The sequence below is a fragment of the Cinclus cinclus genome, chromosome 3 (genome assembly GCF_963662255.1).
Source record: "Cinclus cinclus chromosome 3, bCinCin1.1, whole genome shotgun sequence".
NCBI classification, from domain to species: domain Eukaryota; kingdom Metazoa; phylum Chordata; class Aves; order Passeriformes; family Cinclidae; genus Cinclus; species Cinclus cinclus.
In genome coordinates, this window is record NC_085048.1 from 96,137,250 (window position 1) to 96,150,998 (window position 13,749).

Consider the following 13,749-nt stretch of genomic DNA (forward strand, 5'->3'; position numbering starts at 1 on the left):
ATACCTTAAAACAAAGAAGTTGACTGTGCTAACAAAGTCTTGGAGAATTTTGTGTGTTGCCCTTTAGTCACAGTCAGCAGTCAAAGGCACAAGCAAGAGGGGAAAAGCATTCAAAGGGATGAGTAAAGGAATTACTCTCCATTTAATCTTCAGCTCACCTACTACAGAACTGAGCTCACAAAATGGAAGTGACTTACTATACTAACCTACATAAAATAAAGCTTCCTCTCTGACATGGAATTGAGATGAGAAGGGGAAAGAGACTCAAGAGCCTCCAGGAGAACACTAAACTCTTCTTTGCAACTTGGGATTTAACTCAAGAAATCACCAAGTAACTTGCTCTGTATTCTTCCTTAATATAGTTCAGAGAAGCAAAGACATTAATCAGCAGAATCATAAAATGAATAAAAACATTCAGCAGGAGGTGGGCTAACTACATTATTTACAAGCAGGAAAACCACAAATGAGCTATTTCAGCTTTCCAGAACAAATACTGATGTAGGATCTGGTTTTGTACTAGCTTGCACTTCATTCAGATGTCACTGTTCCATACAAATAAAACAAAACAAATTTTAAAACCCACTACTGTTCTGTCTTTGATTTTACACAGGTGTGAATGACTGCCCGTTATTTCAGATGTCATGTGGTCAGGCTGAAGCCTAATTTTTTTTTTTTTTTTAAAGACAGCTTCCTTTAAACAATCAAAGAATTCAGTAAAAGTTGCTCTTTTCTATATCCATGTGCTAATGAAGCCAAGACTGGACTAAAACCCCAAATTCCACTGCCCACAAGCCAGTAAGAAAACAAATTCATATTAGTAAGCCTACCACACCAGAGCACCAATTAACTGGTGACCTTCCACACCTGTAAAAGAAAGGAGGCAAGTTTCTAAAGCCCTGCTGTAGAACATCAAGAATAAGAACCCTAAGTCACTGTCATTTTAGAAATATTAAATGTGCAACAGCAGAGCAGAGGAACAGTTAATCCTTTCCCCTCTTCCAGAAAGTACGCACAAGAGCTGGCTATGGCAAACTCCAACCCTTGCCATACTTTCTCTGAAGAACTCTGAGAGACTCGATGCCAACTCCTATTCCACTATTCCTGGTATATCATAAATAGCTACCTTGGGACACTTGAAGAGCTTTTGCCATTTGAACATGACAGAGCAAAAAGACAAATTACAGCAATTTGTACAAAATGTTTCTGCTCAAATGAAACACAAAGTAAATGCAAATTATAATGAGGCAGCAAAATCACTCAGAAATATCCTTATTATTCAAACTGCCCCATAAATAACTTCTGATGCAAAGCATTATGTACTACATAAATCACACTGTGTCTCGGAATTAGTTGCTATCTGCAAAGTAATAGCTCATGAATATGTCTTGAACTTTTCTTTTGCAGTACTATATAAAAAAAAAAAAATTCCACATTTCTCGTCTGGTATGTCATGACTAAGTTGCTGCAAAAACAGACTCTTCACTAACCAACCTCCTGGCACCCTGCAGAATGTGCTCAGAAGTTCTTAAGCAGTAAACACCAAAACAAAGTCAACAAAAAATGCAGAGCGCCCAGTCTTGATGGAAAGCTGACTTTTATTTAGCACACTTGCTCCAAAATCAGTCCTCAAAGGGCAGTTCAGAGTGCTAGTGAGACCAGGCAGGAAGCAGACACTCAGAAGCACCAGGCAGAATAAAAGGAGGGGTAGGAAGGGGGAATTTCCTGATCCACAGAAGTGGCAGTATTATGAAGCTGCCTACCTATACTGTCTTTTTCACCTTAATTGATGATTAAGTACAAGGTTTTAAGAGAACCTGCCTCAACCTTCAATTGAAACTTTTTTGAGGAATACCTATGCAGATACAACTTTCCAGGAGGTAATACCCAACATTAGTTGTAGATAATACTCAAAGAGTTTCTGGTTATCTCCGTTGACATCATATTTGACTTCCTAAAAGAACATAAAGTTTTATGGGTTAAGTTTCTAATGTAGCAATGATCTGAATTTTGCAGCCTGACAGTTACTTTCTCCAACACCACAACCACCAGTATTCCTCAAAGTCCACTCAAGCTAAATCCTAACATGCAGCAGGACACAGTGCAAACCTCTTCCATAAACAGGAAATATGAGAAAAGATTTAAATGTATGCATTTCAATTTATGTAAGACATTAAGACATTCCAGGAAAATTTCTCTGAAATGTCAGTGGCATGCATAACACAGGGCTGCAGGAAAGATTTTGAAAAGGTGAGGTACAAACAAACCACTGTATGAGTTAAAAGAAGATTAATTTTTATGGAGGTCCAAGTTCAACACACATAAACAGTTGCTCAAAACACAATTCTGGCAAGCATCCACCTGACCACTGCAGCAAAGAGCACTTCCCTTCTGAGAAATAAAACAATTGCCACTGCTTTATGCCATACAATGCTGAAGGTACAGGAGAGGGAGGAAAGAAGACATCACAGCAGCAGAAATAAGTTCACAGAAATAAGATTAGAAAGGTACCCAAACAGTATGCTGGAAATGTAAGCAAATAAATAAAGCCCTTAAAAACACAGAAGTTACAAGCCACCCACACCTTCAGGAATTTCCACAATAAACATTTCAAAAAACTTTGAAGAAAAAAAAAAAGTAATAGGAAAGAACACAAACATAAACCTGGATCCTAGAAACAGCTTTTCCACTGAATTTTTAAATCATCTTCACAAGTCACAGCTGTATCTCCATTTCTTTGCAGAGATATTTCATATGCTAATGACCACATACTTTTCTCAAATAGGTTTTCAAGGTAATATATGCAAGTACCCAATATTACTGTAAATTATTTTCTCACCAGGAAAGTGATTGAAAAGAAAAAAAGTATATTTACAACCCTCACAACCAGGAAATAAACACACATTTTAAAAGCATACTATAAAAGAGTGAAGCAAAATAAAGAAAACATTCTCTCTTGATATCTAACAAAAGCTACAGTAAATGACGTATAAATATTAACCACATAATGCCCGCAAATAGTTTGGCTTTCTTTAGAAGCTCAGCAGCAAATATGAACTGCTTTAGTATCATGAGGGCATCAGAGAATCAACAATCTCCATTAACTGGGAGCAATATTAGGCTTAGAAATGCCTTCTTCCTACCAGAGAGATATGGCAATTTTGACTCATAGCTATTAAAATCAATGCCTACCACATGATGAATCCATTCCCATTCAGATGCCTAAACTTTCTCAAATCTTGACACACCACCTGGGAAATGGTCTTTCAGCAAAGAGGCTATTTTTCCCTCTAAGATAAAAAAGCAGCAGGGAAAATAGCACCTAGGTCTTTAAGTGGCTGGCACAGAAGAATATGGTCTGAGACAGACACTAAGACAAAGAGAAAGAAGAGAATCTGGCTTATTTGTCAATATTGAAATCCTGAGTCTGAAAATGTCACCAAGCAGCACACTTATAGACTTCAAATATTCCTGTCTAATGGGAATACTCTGAGAAGGGACATCAGGTAGTAGCAATGTAGCTCTTCTGCACTGTGTTTTACAAACACACCCACACAAAAGACCCCAAGCCCCTGAGGTAAGTTATTATGCTTAATTCAAATGTGCAGTTTGACCCTGCTTCTCTTGACAGTAATGAAAATTCTTCCAGGAGCTTTTAGGAGGGTGTTTGGGGGTTGTTATTAAAAACAATGATCAGCATACCAAGAAGAAATCCTTGTAGCTTTGCCAAAATTACTTAACTTACCATCTTCCATCTCCTACAAATTTCCTCTGACACTTCCCATAGGAAATGGATTTGTACCCCTGATGTTGGAACCATGCTAAGAATGACCTTTGCACCCTGTCACAGTAACAGCATGTGATTTCACATGCCAGGGACAGGGAACACAGAGCTGGAGAAGGTGTGTCCCAGAGAAACTGAGAATCTAAAGTAAAGCAGTAATAAATGATAGCCTAACATCAGCAAAAGTGCCATGCAAATCTAGCAGTCATAAAGTTTTCTTTACTTCTTTCAGAATAAGTCGGATAACATCAAAACTACTAAAGAAAATACTTGCCCCAAACACATGAATTAATTTGACCAACCTCAACTGACAGTGACATATTAAATTGTTTCTTTAAACTGGGGAAAAACAAAAACAAAACAAAACAAACAAACAAAAAAAACTAAGAACAACCCACACCAGAAAAAAAGCACACCACCAAAATTCCCAAAAAGATGGAAACTCTCTCTGAAGTGAAAGAAACAAGACAAGAATCTTTCTTTTAGAGACAGAATTACATGTGCTTAATACCTAGGTTTTAAAGTGTAAAATTTCATTTTGCTCATCATGACTTGCCATCAGTAAGGATTATCAATAAACATTCTACTTCCTAATTAAGGTAGATGGAGAAAAAACATTCACAAGGTCACGTGGAATAAAATTATTCAAGTTTCGAATAATCATATGACATTTTGATGTGAACTAAAGATTTTAGTGCCAAATTCAGCCTGGTTAAGAGCTGAATGCATTGAGGTTTTAGAACCCATCAATGGCCAGCAACATATCAGGTAGAAACTTTTGTATTTATAACTATGACCGTACACATGGTTAAATATATTTACTGACAACATGAACTACATGACCAAGATAAAGCAAAAACTCTTTAGACCGGCTTGTTTCCTTATCAAGAAAACTTAATGGTGAAATTAAAGCAAATTTTTAAGTAGTAATATCAAGACTTTTGTTGGAAGAGATTGCTTCCTTTTGGTAGTGCCAAGGACCACAAAATGAATGTAATATTGTCAGTAAGTAATACAAAGTCCATAAAACGATCTTAGCTTTGGAGAAGAAGAATGTAAAAAATTCAAGAAGAACATATCTAGACAATCAGCAAAGAGCAAATCATCAGCTCCTTGCCCCTGCTGCACACTTTTTTCTGCCCCAGAAAGTTTAAGCACTAGGCTATTACTGGTAAAATCAGATGACATCTCTGCTGCATCAGAGGAAGAGACTTTGGGGCATTAGCAGGAGCTCCTGCAGCATATACTCAGCAGTGTAACTGCGCAGATACTCACTGAAGTAGCTAAGAAGCTACACCACCAAAAGCAACTGGTTCCCAGACCATCTTCTCTGAAGTCAAAGTGTTGCTCAAGGATAAAGTAACCAAAAAAGAACAAGTTAATGAAATAACACACACCAGCTGTGGTAATACACACTGCATACCATTTTCTCTTGGCAATCTTAACTCTAAATAGTGTTCGCATTTTCAGAGAGTGAATTATCATTCGTGGAGATATTAAGTCACCCCTTATTTTCAGAAAAACCAGTAACATATAAGAAAATAGACAGTGCATTTTTTTAGCCAGGCTACTTAGATCCAGAAAAACCCACTCAACTAATTTAACTTCAAGAATCAAATTATGACTTTTGCAAAAATGCAGAAACTTAGAAGTAAATCTTCTGTTACCCAGAAGTGGCTGTGAAGGTGAAAATAGTTGATATTGGAGGTGGAATGACACAACGGCAAAATGATAATGGTTTTCTCTGCAAACTTCTGTTTGCATAGGAAGCAGCTTCTATAATTTCCTCTAATATATCAGTTCAGAGAGAAAACAAGTCTCTTTTGTGTCCATCCCTATCAAAATTATAAAAGGATCTTTTAAAATAATCACAAAACAGTACATCATGTGTTTTCTAAAAGTTGGGGGAAATAGAATGAAACTATTCCAAGTGTGTTAACATAAGAATCCTTGTCTTTCAGTTACAAAGTATACAACAAAAACAGTGTAAAGACATTGAGTGATACTCTGCCAAATACCACAGGACACACAAGACCAACACTTTGCTTCTGCAAGGAATTACCATCATCAAAATCAGATAGTTAATTTGAAGACCCCTCTTCATGATTCAAAACCTTTTCATAGCAAAAAGAAAAGTCTTGGAAACTGTTATGGGAAAAAATAAGGCTCACTGAATTTCTACACCAAACACCTATCAGAAGAAGCTGGTAGCCTCAAAGCTTGTTTCAAAATTGTAGCTCGTCTGTATGCTAGAGGGAATCTAAGAGGCAACCAGCCTGGAACACAGGAGCTGTATGTAGTAGGTGAAGCCACAGAAGTCTGGGCTGCCATAATCCCAGCCCCTTTCTTTTATACAAACACCACTATAATATCTTCATAAAACAATACTGAGAGATTTCAACGTGCTTTTGCAGGTTGGTTGTTAACTGGACTGTGTCCCTCTGCCCATGCAAACACCAGCAGAACAAAGATCAGTGGATTTAGTCAGACTTAAGACACCCTCAAGTCAGCCCCCACCCAAGATAAAACCAGTGAGTCGCAATCAAAATGTGACTTCTATTTCCTCCTCCTCCTCCTCTTGTTACTATGTGTCCTGCAAAACATCCAGACAACACAGCGCTTTATTTACAAAAGGCAGCGTGGTAAAGGTGAAGGAACTTTAATGAGCACGACCAGGAAATACCTTGGGACTGTGGTGTCCCCACAGCACAAATTATATTTTCTTAAACCACTGAGCAGACAAAAGCGATTGCCATCCTTCCTATTACTTTTTTAGTTTAGGTTCAGGTATTAAAATGATAAAGCTGTCTTCACACTTAAGTCTCATCCTTTTGAGACTACATGAGTAAACAGATCACTGTCTCCAGTCTCAGTCTCCAGTTCTACAAAAGCCCAAGTCTCCAGTTTTACAAAAGCTAACATGGCAAAATGATAAATAATAGTAAATCAATCGATCTAATAAGAAATGTGTAGGGTGTTTACAGGAAACACTGTATGGATGCACCTGTGGGTAAAGCCTGTGTGTATTTTTCACACAGGTGACAACTTTCTACTACCATTCTCCACACACAATCTCTGTATTATGAATCCAGCCAAGAAAATCATGAAAGCTTGGGGATGACTGAGGAAAAACAAAGAAAAAATACCAATCCAAATCCAGAAACCAAGATTCTGGCAATGGGAAGATCAGACTGACACATGGATATCCACACCATATTAAGAAACACAAACTGAGATTCAGATGGGATGCAAAGCAACAGAATGGAAGCAAGGAAGAAATGCACAAGGCCTCATCCGAGAAGGTAGTAAGCTCCTTTGGAATAACACTTGCTATGGAAAACCACAGAGAAAGAAGAGGAAAGACTCAGAAATAGAGACCTGCCGGCCCTCTACCACATCCTCCTCCAAGCCTCGAACTCTGAGACTGAAAGGAAACTGAACAAAAGACCAACGAAGAATTGCTGCTCTAATCCCACAACATTTGAAGGAAATGTAATTGCTTTTCTTAGCATTTACATTTACAAATGCTTTTTCCTCTCCCACTTGGAATACCACACTAAACTCACTTTTTATCTCGAAGAAAAAAAATTACTGTACATTTCTACTAAATTGCTGAGCAAAACACTCTTTTTCCCTCAAAACGGCCTACAAAAATACCACAGTTCATGACATCTACAAGGTCCCCATGAAAAACTTTTCAAAAAGTTGCCAAGTGAAGGTGAAGAAGAAGCTGATCCCTAAGAATAAAAGAAATCTGCAGTATTAACAAAGCTAATTTAAATCAAACTGGAAGTCTGGATATGGATAAGGAAGAATTATGAAACACAAAGTCATAGGAGTCTGGATATACCTCATGTGGATATTATCCATAGTGACTGCTAGTAAACCTAATTAGGCTGTATTACTAGAAATAAAGCAAACTGACCTGTCTGAATAGAAGATTTTTGCAGTTAATAGTAAGCCTAATGTCATGTTTAAACTATTTGAAATAAAAATCTTGTCGTTAACAAAAGATTGCACATGACTGACCTAAATCACTTGCATTTTTTAAAGATTTTGGTCCACATTAGTGGCATTCCCAAGCTTAATGAGGATTTTAGAAAAATAACGTGTTGAGGTAAGTTAGACTAGAGCAGAACAAAATATTCCAGTTTTTCAGCCAGAAAAAGAAAATCAAATTGAACAAGTGCAAATGCTTATGGAAGGAATGCCTGCTTTGCCAAAAGATAAAACTTAAAGAGTCTAGAAACTGGCCTTTTCTTTCAATCCTTCCTCAGCTATCCATCTCTTTTAGTCAGGTTTTAGAGCTTAGCAGCAGGATCTAATTGCTTCTGGAAGTTTTCTGCACAAATGGAGACTGTAATTTTTTACAGGATAAAAGCAATTAGGGATGCTAAGAAGATAATATTTTTCAAAGACACATCCAGGATCATTTATTACAGTTCACTTTCAGAAAATAATATGGGAAAAATTATTTCCAGGATAGAAGCCTACACCCACTTTATTCATGAGAAAATTTCAAAACAACACTGGTCTCTCCAGCCACAGGTATGACTCAGTAGAGAAATTACTGTTATTTGCTGAGGCTATTCAGGATTCAAGCACTCATCTATGGGTGTAAGGTAGAGCTTCAAAAAGAAAGGGCTTCTACTCGTCTTTGTAAAAAAAAAGAATATATATATATATATATATATATTCTAAGAACTGAACTATTTTGGACCAATTAAGCTCATTGCTTTCAGAACACAATACCCACACTTTAGTCAACTGTGACATAATAATATGCTGCAGGTTATATAAAAAAAAAAATACATCAGTAAAGTCCAGGAGAGATGGGCCAAAAGACAAGGAAGGTACATACACAGCCTCATATCCTACAGAGAGGTTAAAAATTCAAACACACCTTCAGCAGTATATCTTACAGTTACAATCATACCATAAAAAAAACTTCTACTGGATTAACCCTTAAACATGAAATGTCCTAGCAACAGGGAATTTATTGTGTTGTCATGAGGTTCATAATGCCCACTGAGCAGACTAACTCAAATAATTGTATTTCTCCATTTGTCCCCATTAGACCAAAGCATGCAAGGAATTTCTGTACAGAATAAAGGCATTTCTAAAATTCCTGGAAACTAAGTATTAGTTAGCTTTCTATCTAAGCAAGCCATGCTCCTTTGCAACAAACAGGACATTAGTGACAGAAGTCAGTCATCCTGAAGGCACATACCCCAAATATGCCCCAAAATAGGCAGCCTTGGTGTACTTCCAAACTTCCCCTGCCCAACAGAACAAAAAGGCCAAAAAGAACACCCTTTAAACTTACTTCTACTTAAAATTAAGGAGGTTAAAAAGAACCATTTAGAGTCATTAAAATGTGCAAAGAAACAAACATGTTACAATGGATTAATGCCTCGCTTTACTGGAAACTAATAAAAGACAAGTAAAATTAACTAGATAGTCTCTCAGCTTATTTGATCACATCAGAAGCGTTGATAAACTTACAGTAATTAGTTTGCTGTGTTCAAGGAAAGAATCGAAACTGAAATAAATGTAGGGGAAAAAAAAAATCACAATTTAAAAGGCATGGACCTTAAACACAGAGGTACCTAACACTAAGGCCTGCATGAGCAACCATTCTTCTACATATTTCCCTGACATTACTGTTTCCTTCTTTTTCAAGTAATTTGGTATATAGAACTGCATCTGTATAAAATATGTTTATACAATATTCTGAAACAGAGATTTGAAGGTCATTTCTATTTGAGAGTACTAAAAGAACTTTCTTCTTTCACCCAAATCAATAAAAAACATTTAATTGTTGGCTGCAGCTGTGTAACAGAAACAATAGATTACATAAAATAAGCAGTAAAGTGTTACTGTAAACAATGTCAGAAATTTATGTGTCAAGAATGCCACAATGTCTTCTACATTGATGGAGCCCCATCAGTTCATATGGCTCAGCCGCAAGCAATGAAATAACTCACACTTAAAATTACAAATATGCCTAACCACATTAAGTGGCCTTGACAATCATGATGCTCATTCTTTCCCAGAAAGAACTGAATAACTGGTTTTTCTTACATCAGACCAGGAGGTATTCCCATTTTTATGACTAGAATAAAAAGAAGTTGATAACTTTTAGAATGCAATTAGGGGAAAAAAAGAAGTATTTCTAACAGGTTAGATAGTACTAAGGTCAGAGAGCACTGAAGTCTTTTAAGCAGTAAAAGTCTTTTAAGAATACTTTAAAAAAAAAACCAAAACAACAAAACTTGAAAATGTTGATTGCTAAGTCTTTTACTGTCTGCTAAGAATAGGACCTAAATGAACGTTCTATAACAACCTGTTTTAAGAACAAAATATAAACAACTCATAGCTGAAAATGACCATGATTTTGTTCAGGACCTATATAGAGATGAAGAAGTGCAGTAGCCTGGAGACAAGATTTTGTTTTCTTTTGTAACTAATACGCAAAAACAAACCTAGCTCAAAAAGGGGCTTACCATTTTTTCTTAAGAAAAACCATGAGAGATCACCAGAAAATAACACAATCTCTCCACAACTCATTCTTGAAAAGTTGGTTGTATGGCTCATAGAATCATTTTCAATATCCAAAACACATGCTGCACAACTGAATAACAGAAGTATGAGACCGATGATGACAGTCTAGTGTATGACCATACCAGCACTGCATAAACACTACACATTTCAGTTCTACTAGAGATTAAATGAGAACAATTTAATCCATCTTCTAAAGCTTTCGTCAGTAGGAAAAAAAGAAAGAAAAAACCTAACAAAAAACCAAACCAAACAAAAATAACTAACTGAACAAAACCAACCAAACAAAAATTTTTCTAAAGGACAGTTTACATTTTCCAACAAGAGCACAGATTTAATCAAGTCACTGACCTCACCACGGTATTGGTAGAGCCCTCCATCTTCCCTCACTTTAATCACCACATATTTTGAGGTTTATTCTACTATTCTCTCAATACATCCTAAATAACATTGTTTTCGTTTCTTTTTAAAAACAATTCAAACTGGAGCCATTGGAAAGAAAGTTTTCCCAGAACCAAAACAACTCCAAAAGATCTCCAAAAGCTTATTCTTATCGCTATAGTTCTCTCTCAAGTTCACCTTATCAGCCTTCGTTACCTCCCTTACACTCCTGAGTCAGCATGGCAACTCACACACAAGTAGAAAAGAAAAAGCAAAGTGCTTGGAATTCTCAGCAGCTTTTTCTGGTAAGCTCCAGTTGCTATAATTAGACAAGCCCTTTTCTAGATCACAAATACAACTATCAATAGAGATAAAAATGAAAACTAGCATCAAATACATACAACAAGCCAAATCTAAATGTTCCAGTTTTTTCCTGTTATCTCAAAATGTGCCCTGATTTAACCCTCAGAACACAAATACAATGGCTGTTTCCATGGCTGTGGTAGCATATAAGATACCTATGTAGTATAAACAACAAAATAAAATCATCTTATTAACAAGTCACAAAACTAATACTGTATAAGAATAGGGAATGCAATTATGTTTTCACTTAAAGCCAAAGATAGGATTTTAGATGCAAAGCAGCTTCTGAATCACAAAATAATTAACCTGACACTTCTAACCAGTCTAATGTTATTTCAAGCAGCAAAAAAGACTGAAATCCTACAAGAATTTAAAACTCAACTTCACATTGAAGAGACCTTACTTTCTACACTTCCTGAGTTAAACTTGCAGTATCAACCCAAAATACAAACAATCAGTTCAGATCTCAGTTCTTTTATCCTGATAACTTATTTTAAAAATAAGTTATAGTTCTAGATTACAAGTTCATAAAGTAGCCCTAAAAGATCTAAGCACTAGAACATGAAGCTTCTTAGTTCCCCTAAATATAGCAGCAGTCACATGGCTGTCATTAAGACATTAGCCTTTTCCACGGCAGAATACCTCCTAAACATTTCCCCCAAAAAATCAGATTATGGCTCAGTGTTACATGAAATACAGCAGATAACATCCCAGACCCAGAACAGTCTGTATAAAAATACATATCCACAAATGCAACCTCAGCTCAAACCCTCCACAAAACCAAACAGTACCACCTCAAAACTACATGGCTGAAAATCAAGAAAAAATTTGTTGTTCAACATGAGTCTGTGATCATTGAACAGCTGTTTATTAGCCTTTTCTTAAAATTAACAGACTATAAAATAATATTTACTTCTAGAAAGAATAATTTATTTTTTAAAAAAGTAGTTTAAGATGAAAAACAGTTCTCAGGAGTAAATTTGCACTGTGCATTTTGTAAACACAGAAACATACCAGTTCTTACCAGTACCCTGACCAGTTCAAAAATATTCAGATTGCACTCTTCAGAGTAACTGAGCAAATCTGTGGATGTTTGGCAGAAACCCACAAAATGCCAGCATCCAACTGACATCCACTAGTAGATATACCAGGGCCCAAGTTTTATTCCACTGATGGAATAAATAAATTAATACCCACTATTTTATATGGTACATTCAAAACCTAGAGCGCTTTACATGCAGCAGCTTTCAAAATTCCCTGGTGTAAAATCTGTGCTATTTTCCCTGCTGTTCAAATAAAGAAGCTGAAAAAGCTGAGTTGAAAGCACTTCAACACTGAGTCCTTTAGAGAGGTGAGGGCAGAGTCCATGATTTCTGGCTGCCAGCCTTCCACTTCTGCCACTACTCAGCACATCTCTGACTTTAAAACCACATATAACCTCTTCCTAATCAACCACTTGCATTGTTTCTCCTTCTGGGGAGAGAAATACGAGAAGCCATGATTCTATCAAAGCACAGGGTACCCTCAGCAGCTCCACTGCACCAGAGCACTGGAGGGTACCCGACCTCTCTAAGAGCCTGATTTTGCCAACTCCCTGATTCCAAGAGGAATGCCAGAGACCGTCAGTTTCACTTGGAAGGCTAGCCCTCAGAGGAGACAGACACTCCTGCGAGTGTCTGCAGGATAAAGACATCATTCACACAGACATTTCCACCAGCAGGTACTAGCAACAGCTGGCTCTTCCATGACACCTCACAAACCCTTCTGAAAAAGCTCCCAGGGCAGAAGCCTGGACAGCAGAGCTGGGAGCAGGCAGAGGACCAGAGCAGCTCAGCCCTGCAAACAGGAGCAACTGTTCTCTGAAGCCTAAGAGTCCTGCTAAGACACAGCTGGAGCATGAGAGTGGAAAAATAGCAGGAAAAATTGCCCAGCAAGAAGCCTTATTCCAGTTCAACCTTTCCAAAACAGTTTATTATTTCCATCAGCAGACGGGAAAGCTTATTACAGAAATCTTCAGGTACTGTCAGAGCCTTGCAATGATGCATTTACCCATCAAACAACCACCACTGAACACACCAACACCCAGTACAATGGCTCCTAAACACATTGCTGCTCTGATCATCTGATCAGATCATTATCATGGTTAACTTGGGTATTATTATTATTATTATTTACAGGGTATCAGCTGGCTAGATCCAGTGCAGACTACACTAAGCTCCTGCATAGAAAATGCCCTTGGAGCCATCATATTTTCCCAGTCTTTCACAGCTTCTGTATGCCAGTGACAGTTTTAGAGGGAAGATTCTTCAGAAGTACTTTTAATTACTATTTCCTCCTTAGCTAGAATGCATTAATTATAGCCTGTTCCTCCAGATAATAAGAAAACAAAAAACAGTGCAATATGAACACTAAAAGAAACTTAATTACTGAATCAGATGTCCTTTAGATGTCAGTATGACTACAGAGAGGAGCAGGAAAATAAAACACACACATATCAGCCTCAAGTTGTTAGATCAGTTATCAAAACAATGTCTTTCCCCAGCAATTTCATTTTGAAGAGCTCAACGACCTAATTAATCAAATGCTTGTTACGTGTTTCAAAAATATGCTTTTTTAAATAAAGGAAGCCTGCTGATGTATTTATTACAAAGCAAATGTGAGAA

At 36.9% G+C, this 13,749-nt stretch overlaps 1 protein-coding gene across 4 annotated transcripts in view; it reads right to left on the bottom strand.

Moving 5' to 3' along the window:
- The window catches only part of CDC42BPA (CDC42 binding protein kinase alpha), a 175,516-nt gene that overhangs the window by 160,704 nt on the left and 1,063 nt on the right, over nt 1-13,749 (bottom strand). The window lies entirely within an intron of this gene.